We start from the raw sequence: 12,621 nt of genomic DNA, 5'->3' as shown, positions 1-12,621 counted from the left end.
CCGACAGGCATGCGCGCCATCTCGCAAACTTGCGCCGAACCTTGCTCCGTGTGAGACGGGCTTAACGGACCGCGGCCGATTTAAAGGCTTCCACCTAGCAAGTGTGGTGTCTGGCGGTGACACCACAGATTACATGAGGTGGCTACATTTACAGGTCAGTAGCACAAACGGTTATGAGGTTCCAGGTACCTAGCCATGCTGAAATACCCGTGTTGGTGCATGACGTAGCCTCCATGAGCGGCAAGGCAGGCACTGACTCCGACATGCAGCCGATTGTACAGACGATGAATACTGCCCTGGGATATGTTATGCCAGGCCCGCTCGACCTGTTCACCAAGTCTAGAGGTCGTGCCGGCGAGGGATATTGCTGCACGTTGAGGTTCATGGGCAGTGTGTGGTCGAGCATTATACTGTTGGAACAACACACCACCTTCCTGTTGCAAGAACGGCACGAGAACAGGTCTGACAACGTTCTGGACATACTGAGGGCTGGTTAGCGTTCTCTCTAGAAACACCAAAGGTGAAAAAGATTTCTAGCTTATTGCAAGTCAAAACTATAAAGCCTTGGATGGAGCTAGTGTGTCTTGGATGAATGCACTAGGTCTACATCATATGCGAAAACGACCATCACTTGCATCCAGGCTGAATCTCCTGTCTTCGCTGAAGACCACGGCTCACCATTCCATCCTTCGAGTGACCTGCTGGTAGCTCCAGTCGAACCGTGCACGTCAGTGCTGCGACGTGAGTGGAAGACGAGCTAGAGATGTGCATGTACAGTCGTGGACAAAACGAGCGAGACCCCTCCCCTTTTCGTTATGCTGATCCGCACAGCTTTTAAGTCTGCTACACAGCATAACAGGCAAGGCGACGAAGTGCTACCAACATACTATGTACAGCCGTGAAATTGACGAACTATCCGAATTTTCTCAGAGTGTTTTCAATCATATGTATGACTACATTAATGCTGATTAGTGTGTTAAACACAATAGGTAAACAGAAGATAAAAATGAAAGAAGAAACGCTAATTAGTATGAACTGTTCAAATGGCTCTGAGCACTATGGGACTTAACATCTGTGGTCATCAGTCCCCTAGAACTTAGAACTACTTAAACCTAACTAAGCTAAGGACACCACACACATCCGTGCCCGAGGCAGGATTCGAACCTGCGACTGTAGTGGTCACGCGGGTCCAGACTGAAGCGCCTAGAACCGCACGGCCACACCGGCCGGCAGTATGAACTGTGCTAATAAAAATGAATGTCAGCTTATCGAGATAACATAACTGTTTTAGTAAGACAAATTACCCAAGATCGTTACGAATTTGCAAAACGGGTTTTAAGGGCTGGCTAGACAGACAGACGGTCAAGAAAGTGAGACTAGTAGGGTTCCATTTTTCCCGATTTAGGTGACGAAATCCTAACAACGAAAATAGCTGCGACAGTTATTGAAGATGAGGGCCGCATAAATAACCTCCCCCCCCCCCTACTCTTTATTGGAAATGTTCTAGTTGCAGTCGATACATCAGCATATTACTCGTTGCTATGCTTTCGATCCAAATCACGTTTACAGGAATGCAAATAAAATCCATTTGCCTATACACGTCGTAATTCAGATCCCAGTATTAATACCTCGCGTTTTAGAAGTGCGAGCATTCCCATTGCCAGGTACCTTAAGAAACGCTTCGGCTAATGAACGTCTTCTGGCTGTGGCGAGTCTTATGGAGAATTCGAAACATTGTAGAATACGTTTGGTAGCTATGTAGCCATTTATGTCCTGGGGTGGTGCAGAATTATCCTACTAAATTTACTCGCTAATATCCGTATTTTGTTATTTCGATAAACATCCCGAATGATTGTCACATAAGCGGTAACATAAAGGTACAAAATTCTTGTTTTTGAGTCCAGAAAGTTTTGTGCAACGGAAACTGCAGATCATTTTGCCATTTTCACTGCGAAATTGCCAGCTTATTCAAGTCTGGGGTAATAATAGAGGGCAGTTTGCCTGGGTTGTCTGCTAGCGTAGTGAAAGGTGTTTGCTACTGCAAGGGAGGTCTTGTTTGTTTTCGGTTCTAATCTCGATTGAGGCAGATAGACTGGCAGTAAAGCAATTTTGAGAAATTCTCGCGCCCCCAATACGTTTTATTGCTACCTTTATTCTGTACTGGCGTCCTGTAGATGTAAATATGAAGATCTCGTAGAATTTCATACTTCTTACTGATTACGTTTTCCGCTTCTGTCAGTAACTGAATTGACTTACGTGTGGCACTGAATGAGTTTTGACTCAATTTCGTTATGAATCTTCATGCATTGCTAAATTTGCACGTTTTCATGGTAGGTCAGCAACGGTAATCCAGTGTGACTGGTTTGAACGTTGACACAGACCGTTTCGCAGCCGAATATGCATAATATTTTGCTAATTCGTAACGATCTGGGGTACTTTGTCGTACTAAAACAGTTATGTTGTCTCGATAAACTGATATTCATTTTTATTAGTACAGTCATACTCACTAGCGTTTCTTCTTTCATTTACATCTTATATTTAAGTGTTGTGTTTAACACACTAATCAGCATAGTCATACACATTATTGAAAACAGTCTGACAAAGTTCGTATAGTTTTTCAATTTCACGCCTGTGCGTAGTATGTTGGTAGCACTTGGTCGCCTTGCCTGTTATGCTGTGTAGCAGACATTAAAGCTGTGCGGATCAGCATAACGAAAAGGCGAGGGGTCTCGCTCGTTTTGTCCACGACTGTACATAGTCCCACAACTATTAACCGGTTTGTAACAGCTTGTGTTGACACATCTGGGCTCACAAGCACTCTTATCTGTGCCGTGGTAGCTGTGCGATCTGCCACTGTTGCTCCTACGAGGTGCATTCAAAAGTTCTAAGGCCACCGATTTTTTTTCTCCGGACTGGAAAGAGATAGAAACATGCGCATTGTATTAAAATGAGGCCCCGTTCATTGTCAATACGTCCCAGAGATGACAGCACCATACGGCAGATGGAATTTTACTGCCAGCGGCGAGAATGAGAACTGTTTTAAATACTTAAAATGGAGACGTTTTCCTTACTTGAACAGCGTGCAATCATTCGTTTTCTGAATTTGCGTGGTGTGAAACCAATTGAAATACATCGACAGTTGAAGGAGACATGTGGTGATGGAGTTATGGATGTGTCGAAAGTGCATTCGTGGGTGCGACAGTTTAATGAAGGCAGAACATCGTGTGACAACAAACCGAAACAATCTCGGGCTAGCACAAGCTGGTCTGACGACATGATCGAGAAAGTGGAGAGAATTGTTTTGGGCGATCGCTGAATGACTGTTGAACAGATCGCCTCCAGACTTGGCGTTTCTGTGGGTTCTGTGCACACAATCCTGCATGACGACCTGAAAATGCGAAAAGTGTCATCCAGGTGGGTGCCACGAATGCTGACGGACGACCACACGGCTGCCCGTGTGGCATGTTGCCAAGCAATGTTGACGCGCAATGACAGCATGAATGGGACTTTCTTTTCATCAGTTGTGACAATGGATGAGACGTGGATGCCACTTTGCAATCCAGAAACAAAGCGCCAGTCAGCTCAATGGAAGCACACAGATTCACCACCACCAAAAAAATTTCGGGTAAACGCCAGTGCTGAAAATATGACGGTGTCCATGTTCTGGGACAGCGAGGGCGTAATCCTTACCCATTGCGTTCCAAGGGGCACTACGGTAACAAGTGCATCCTACGAAAATGTTTTGAAGAACAAATTCCTTCCTGCACTGCAAAAAAAACGTCCGGGAAGGGCTGCGCGTATGCTGTTTCACCAAGACAACGCACCTGCACATCGAGCTAACGTTACGCAACAGTTTCTTCGTGATAACAACTTTGAAGTGATTCCTCACGCTCCCTACTCACCTGACCTGGCTCCTAGTGACTTTTGGCTTTTTCCAACAATGAAAGACACTCTCCGTGGCCGCACATTTACCAGCCGTGCTGCTATTGCCTCAGCTATTTTCCAGTGGTCAAAACAGACTCCTAAAGAAGCCTTCGCCTCTGCCATGGAATCATGGCGTCAGCGTTGTGAAAAATGTGTACGTCTGCAGGGCGACCACGTCGAGAAGTAACGCCAGTTTCATCGATTTCGGGTGAGTAGTTAATTAGAAAAAAAAATCGGAGGCCTTAGAACTTGAATGCACCTCGTACAAGACGACGAACCTGGCGGGGGTCTGGGCTGCGTGCACGCCCAGAACTTCGAGTGCGAGGGTGCCAATGTTCACGTGACCACTGATAGCACTGTTGCACAATGACGCAGCATGTTCAACTTGTGTGACAGTTCTCGAAAAGGATCTTCGCGCCACTGTGGAAGCTACGATTTGACCTCTTTTACACTCGCTTGAATCACACAACAGTGTAAGTGATGACGAGAAAGGACCGACCATCATAATGGAAGAAGTAAAGTCTGCCATAGCTGCAATGAAAATGGCAAAGCGGTAGGTACAGATACAATACCGGGAGAAATACTAAAATGCTTTAACCAAGATGGAATAAGAGAAATATTGAGGTTATGTAATAAAATATATGACAGTGGTGAATGGCCTGAGGACTTTCTGACAACAGTAATGATTCCATTACCGAAAAATCAAGGAACCAAGAAATGCAGCGAGCACAGTACAATCAGCATCATTTCACATGCAGCCAAAGTGATGTTAAGAATAATTAATAAAAGACTTGAAAAAGTAATGAAGGAGAATCTTGGCGTGGAGCAGTTCGGCTTTAGACGGAATACGGGCACCAGAGATGCAATAGGGCCCCTACGAATCTTGGGGAAAAGGTTTATTGAAAAAGGAAGAGACCTATATATGTGCTTCATCGATCTAGAAAAGGCATTTGACAATGTGGTTTGGGACAAGCTGGCGACTATAATGAGCGAAAAGAGAGTGGACTGGAAAACCATAAGACTTATATCTTAATCAAAAAGTTTCAGTTAAAGTGAGAGGAGAAAGTACAAACTGGATCAGACTAGGAAAAGGAGTAAGACAAGGATGCTGTCTATCACCTATTCTTTTCAACCTCTACTTGGAAAATATGATTGACCAATGCTCGTTAGATGACAAAGGAGTAGAAATTGGACGAAGAAGAGTAGAGTGTTTGAGGTTTGCTGATGACATGGTCCTTTTAGCCACAGGGGAAAAAGAATTACAGGATTTGGTGGACATCATTGCAACTAACGGAAAAAAATATGGAATGAAAATTAACACAAATAAAACAAAAGTATTGGCACTAGGAGGAAATAAGGAAATAAAAATTATGCTGAATGGAGAAATACTAGAGCAGGTGCATAATTTTAAGTATCTTGGAAGCAGGATAGACACTGACTAGAAGTGCACCACAGAAATTAAAACAAGGATAGCAATGGCAAAAGAGGAGTTCTATTAGAAAAGGAGAATTTTCTGCAGCGATCTGGACAGAGAACTCAGAAAGAGACTCATAAAATGTCTTGTATGTAGTGTTCTTCAATATGGCGCTGAAACATGGACTATGAGGAAAAAAGACAGAGAAAGGCTGGAGGCTTTTGAGATCTGGACATGGCGGAGGATGGAAAGAATAAGTTGGATGGACAGAGTAAAAAATGAAGAGGTACTGAGAAGAGTGGGAGAGAAAAGACAGCTACTACATGTAATAAAGAGAAGAAAAAGAAATTGGATTGGGCATATATTAAGAAAGAATGACGGACTGATAAAAACAGTTTTAGAAGGTTATGTAGAACCATGGACCTTGCCGTTGGTGGGGAGGCTTGCGTGCCTCAGCGATACAGATAGCCGTACCATAGGTACAACCACAATGGAGGGGTATCTGTTGAGAGGCCAGACAAACGTGTGGTTCCTGAAGAGGGGCAGCAGCCTTTTCAGTAGTTGCAAGGGCAACAGTCTGGATGATTGACTGATCTGGCCTTGTAACAATAACCAAAACGGCCTGGTTGTACTGGTACTGCGAACGGCTGAAAGCAAGGGGAAACTACGGCCGTAATTTTTCCCGAGGGCATGCAGCTTTACTGTATGATTAAATGATGATGGCATCCTCTTGGGTAAAATATTCCGGAGTTAAAATAGTCCCCCATTCGGATCTCCGGGCGGGGAGGACGTCGTTATCAGGAGAAAGAAAACTGGCATTCTACGGATCGGAACGTGGAATGTCAGCTCCCTTAATCGGGCAGGTAGGTTAGAAAATTTAAAAAGGGAAATGGATAGGTTAAAGTTAGATATAGTGGGAATTAGTGAAGTTCAGTGGCAGGAGGAACAAGACTTCTGGTCAGGTGACTACAGGGTTATAAACACAAAGTCAAATAGGGGTAATGCAGGAGTAGGTTTAATAATGAATAGGAAAATAGGAATGCGGGTAAGCTACTACAAACAGCATAGTGAACGCATTATTGTGGCCAAGATAGATACGAAGCCCACACCTACTACAGTAGTACAAGTTTATATGCCAACTAGCTCTGCAGATGACGAAGAAATTGAAGAAATGTATGATGAAATAAAAGAAATTATTCAGATAGTGAAGAGAGACGAAAATTTAATAGTCATGGGTGACTGGAATTCGAGTGTAGGAAAAGGGAGAGAAGGAAATATAGATTGGGGCTAAGAAATGAAAGAGGAAGCCGCCTGGTAGAATTTTGCACAGAGCACAACTTAATCATAGCTAACACTTGCTTTAAGAATCATGATAGAAGGTTGTATACATGGAAGAACCCTGGAGATACTAAAAGGTATCAGATAGATTATATAATGGTAAGACAGAGATTTAGGAACCAGGTTTTAAATTGTAAGACATTTCCAGGGGCAGATGTGGACTCTGACCACAATCTATTGGTTATGACCTGTAGATTAAAACTGAAGAAACTGCAAAATGGGACCTGGATAAACTGAAAGAACCAGAGGTTGTACAGAGTTTCAGGGAGAGCATAAGGGAACAATTGATAGGAATGGGGGAAAGAAATACAGTAGAAGAAGAATGGGTAGCTTTGAGGGATGAAGTAGTGAAGGCAGCAGAGGATCAAGTAGGTAAAAAGACGAGGGCTAGTAGAAATCCTTGGGTAACAGAAGAAATATTGAATTTAATTGATGAAAGGAGAAAATATAAAAATGCAGTAAATGAAGCAGGCAAAAAAGAATACAAACGTCTCAAAAATGAGATCGACAGGAAGTGCAAAATGGCTAAGCAGGGATGGCTAGAGGACAAATGTAAGGATGTAGAGGCTTATCTCACTAGGGGTAAGATAGATACTGCCTACAGGAAAATTAGAGAGACCTTTGGAGATAAGAGAACCATTTGTATGAACATCAAGAGCTCCGATGGAAACCCAGTTCTAAGCAAAGAAGGGAAAGCAGAAAGGTGGAAGGAGTATATAGAGGGTCTATACAAGGGCGATCACTTGAGGACAATATTATGGAAATGGAAGAGGATGTAAATGAAGATGAAATGGGAGATACGATACTGCGTGAAGAGTTTGACAGAGCACTGAAAGACCTGAACGAAACAAGGCCCCCGGAGTAGACAACATTCCATTGGAACTACTGACGGCCTTGGGAGAGCCAGTCCTGACAAAACTCTACCATCTGGTGAGCAAGATGTATGAAACAGGCGAAATACCCTCAGACTTCAAGAAGAATATAATAATTCCAATCCCAAAGAAAGCACGTGTTGACAGATGTGAAAATTACCGAACAATCAGCTTAATAAGCCACAGCTGCAAAGTACTAACACGAATTCTTTACAGACGAATGGAAAAACTAGTAGAAGCCGACCTCGGGGAAGATCAGTTTGGATTCCGTAGAAATACTGGAACACGTGAGGCAATACTGACCTTACGACTTATCTTAGAAGAAAGATTAAGGAAAGGCAAACCTACGTTTCTAGCATTTGTAGACTTAGAGAAAGCTTTTGACAATGTTGACTGGAATACTCTCTTTCAAATTCTAAAGGTGGCAGGGGTAAAATACGGGGAGCGAAAGGCTATATACAATTTGTACAGAAAGCAGATGGCAGTTATAAGAGTCGAGGGACATGAAAGGGAAGCAGTGGTTGGGAAGGGAGTAAGACAGGTTTGTAGCCTCTCCCCGATGTTATTCAATCTGTAATTGAGCAAGCAGTAAAGGAAACAAAAGAAAAATTTGGAGTAGGTATTAAAATCCATGGAGAAGAAATAAAAACTTTGAGGTTCGCCGATGACATTGTAATTCTGTCAGAGACAGCAAAGGACTTGGAAGAGCAGTTGAACGGAATGGACAGTGTCTTGAAGGGAGGATATAAGATGAATATCAACAAAAGCAAAACGAGGATAATGGAATGTAGTCGAATTAAATCGGGTGATGCTGAGGGAATTAGATTAGAAAATGAGACACTTAAAGTAGTAAAGGAGTTTTGCTATTTGGGGAGCAAAATAACTGATGATTGTCGAAGTAGAGAGGAGATAAAATGTAGACTGGCAATGGCAAGGAAAGCGTTTCTGAATAAGAGAAATTTGTTAACATCGAGTATAGATGTAAGTGTCAGGAAGTCATTTCTGAAAGTATTTGTATGGAGTGTAGCCATGTATGGAAGTGAAACATGGACGGTAAATAGTTTGGACAAGAAGAGAATAGAAGCTTTTGAAATGTGGTGCTACAGAAGAATGCTGAAGATTAGATGGGTAGATCACGTAACTAATGAGGAAGTATTGAATAGGATTGGGGAGAAGAGAAGTTTGTGGCACAACTTGACCAGAAGAAGGGATTGGTTGGTAGGACATGTTCTTAGGCATCAAGGGATCACCAATTTAGTGTTGGAGGGCAGCGTGGAGGGTAAAAATCGTAGAGGGAGACCAAGAGATGAATACACTAAGCAGATTCAGAAGGATGTAGGTTGCAGTAGGTACTGGGAGATGAAGAAGCTTGCACAGGATAGAGTAGCATGGAGAGCTGCATCAAACCAGTCTCAGGACTGAAGACCACAACAACAACAACAACATGTAGAAGGGAAAAGGAAGTGAGGAAGGAAGAGATTCCAGATACTGGATGACATGATGGACGGTACAACATACAGCAGCTTTAAGAAGGAAGCAATGGATCGCAGAAAATGGAGAGGCAAAGGACCTGCTAATATAGCAGATAACTGATGATGATGATGATGATGATGATGATGATGATGACACTCGCTGAGTTGGCTGTGGGAAGCGTGAGTGCGTGTTAATTACATAGTTGTCTCCTTGCTTGACATGTTTGCACACCAGTGAGCGCTCTGGTAACTATGCCACTATGATATCTGTTGGGGAGGGGGGGGGGCGAATTTTGAAATCATTATCAGTGCACTTACTATCACTGAGGTGGCATTTGCCATCACTGGATCAAAATCGACGTCGTCTTTCCAAGTGTACTAATTTTTTTGCGGCAGTTGTAACCTCCCTCTTTCTAAACGGCCTACCCTGCTTGCGATATAAAATATGACCGTGGATGGCGTGAATGCCTAATGGATTTTTTCTAATTCTGTAAGGCTATCGATGAGTAGGAGGAAAGCGTACAACCGACCCTTCTGATGGAAAGTCTACTAAAATTAAATGTAATTAAACCGAACAGGGCTATAATTTGGAAAATGAAATTTATTTTGTTCATACACTCACAAACAACACTGGACAGAAAGGGGTACCACTGATCATGAATCCAAAAGTTACACCAATGAACGAAAAGAAGTAATTAACGGTCGCCAGCCCACTAGGGCAATTTACTCCCAAAATCCTGTACAAGATGATGGGAAAGAAAAACATGTATTATTAAGCACTGACGTGGCAAGTAAAGGTTGCCATTTTTTTTACACTAATTTTAAGTGATTATGTAATGATAAATAAAACTGAGAAGTCACTTTTACGTTATGTTTGGCATTAAATTTTGAAAAAGGCAATTGAGTAATGATTTGAAAATATGCAATTAAACTGTATGTTAGTACTGAACGTCGTAACGTGAACAATGACTTTCAGTGACCTCAGCATAACGTTATCAAAGAAATAAAAAGCAGCACTTTTTACTTTGCCGTTAGTTATTTTGCTAATTGGATTTCATATTATTGACTGAACAATTGAGGGTATTTTTTTTTCACTGGCTTGAAGAGAATTAAACACTAGAATACGAACCAAACCAAACAGCCATGTGCTCCAAGCTATATGTAAAATAAGAAAAACTTCTGCACTCTTAATTTGTGCGTTTCTTTATGTTTGGATTTTTTCTAGTGATTGATTCTGAAACTTGAAAAAAGAAATTGCTTTACTTTTAGTCATATACTGAAACCTCTGTTGTACAACAGTTAATTGAAAGTAGACTGAGGCTAAAATTCTTAAAAGAGAAGTTATTCATTAAATAAACTGGCTGTAACTATTCAATTTGTTTCTTATGACACTCAGTTAGCATATTAGGAAAAAGAAAGGAACAAGGATCCTGCTTGGTAACAATGTCTGGGGGAAATGAGGACACAATCGCCCTGAGTTTAAACAGTAAAACACAGATAAATACAATGAAACGTCAACAGACTTCTACCTAAATGTACACGTACAGTGAAGCAATGTCCTTACTCATTAAAAGAAAGCATTTAAATTACAAATATTTACATAAATTCAGAAAAAAAAGATACATATCAGTAGCAGGTGCCGTGCATCCTGCATTTTCGGTGTTACACAGAGTATGTTAAACATGTACGAGGGTCACTCCAAAAGAAATGCACACTATTTTTTTTTTAAATCCATCTTTTATTCTACATGTTTCAAAGTTTTACAGTGTGTGGATACATGCTTTAGGAACAATATTTTCATTTCTCCGCATAATTTCCATCCCTCTCAATTGCCTTACACCGTCTTGGAACCAAACACGGTAAAATGTTGGACAAACCTGTTGGAGCCACTGTTTGGCAGCATGCACAAGGGAGTCATCACCTTCAAACCTTGTTCCACGAAGAGAGTCTTTCAGTTTCCCAAAGAGATGATAGTCACATGGAGCCAGGTCAGAACTGTAAGGCAAGTGTTTCAGTGTTGTCCATCCGAGTTTTGCGATCACTTCCATGGTTTTTTGAGTGACATGTGGCCGTGCATTGTCGTGTAACAGCAAAACATCCTGCTTTTGCCGATGTGGTCGAACACGACTCAGTCAGTGTTGTCACATATGCATCAGAATTTATGATGGTTCCACTTGGCATGATGTCCACAAGCAAGAGTCCTTCGGAATCGAAAAACACAGTAGCCATAACTTTTCCAGCAGAAGGTGTGGTTTTGAATTTTTTTTCTTGGTTAATTTGCATGGTGCCACTCCATTGATTGCCTCTTACTCTCTGGTGAAAAATGATGGAGCCATGTTTCATCACCTGTCACAGTTCTTCCAAGAAATTCATCTCCACCATTCACGTACTGTTCCAAAAGTTCGCTGCATACCATTTGTCTTGTTTCTTTGTGAGCCACTGACAGCATCCTAGGAACCCACCTGGCACAAACCTTTTTTAACGCCAACACTTTCAGTATTCTGCAAACATTTCGTACTCCTATCCCAACGTAGCGTGACAATTCGTTCACTGTGATGCGTCTGTCAGCAGTCACCAATTCGTTAACTCTCTGCACATTGTCTGCAGCTTGTGCAGTACGAGGCCTGCCACTGTGAGGACAACCCCTCAATATTGCCGTGCCTGCTTTCGTCACGTAACCTGCTTGCCAACCAACTAACTGTACTGCGATCTACAGCAGCATCTCCATACACCTTTTTCAACCTCTTGCGGATGTTTCCCACTGTCTCGTTTTCACAGCAGAGGAGTTCTATGACAGCACGTTGCTTCTGACGAACGTCAAGTGTGGCAACGATCTTGAAGACAAGCTGTGACGGTGCCACTCACGGGGGAGGGCGGGGGGGGGGGGGGGGGGAACAGGTTGAACTAAGTTTGAAAACAAGCGGGAAGGATGTATCAACACACTGTAAAACTTTCACACATGCAGAATGAAAACTCTATTTTTACAAAAATAGTATGCATTTCTTTTGGAGTGACCCTCGTACTAGTCAGCTCGCAGAACAGCTGCTGTTGTCGTCGATGTCTCAGTCTTCCTCAGAGAGGAAGTCCTGAGACTGGTGTGATGCAGCTCTCCATGCTACTCTATCCTGTGCAAGCTTCTTCATTTCCCCGTACCTACTGCAACCTACATCATTCTGAATCTGTTTAGTGTATTCATCTCTTGGTCTCCCTATACGATTTTTACCCTCCACGCTTCCCTCCAATACTAAATTGGCGATCCCTTGATGCCTCAGAACATGTCCTACCAACCGATCCCTTCTGCTAGTCATGTTGTGCCACAAACTTCTCTTCTCCCCAATCCTATTCAATACCTTCTCATTAGTTACGTGATCTACCCATATAATCTTCAGCATTCTTCTGTAGCACCACATTTCGAAAGCTATTCTGTTCTTGTCCAAACTAGTTATCGTCCATGTTTCACTTCCACACATGGCTACGCTCCATAGAAATACTTTCAGAAACGACTTCCTGACACTTAAATCTGCACTCGATGTTAACAAATTTCTCTTCTTCAGAAACGCTTTCCTTGTCATTGCCAGTCTATATTTCATATCCTCTCTAC

The sequence above is a fragment of the Schistocerca cancellata genome, chromosome 9, assembly GCF_023864275.1.
Source record: "Schistocerca cancellata isolate TAMUIC-IGC-003103 chromosome 9, iqSchCanc2.1, whole genome shotgun sequence".
NCBI classification, from domain to species: domain Eukaryota; kingdom Metazoa; phylum Arthropoda; class Insecta; order Orthoptera; family Acrididae; genus Schistocerca; species Schistocerca cancellata.
The sequence above is the reverse complement of the archived record's forward strand: the minus strand, read 5'-3'. Positions refer to the sequence as shown.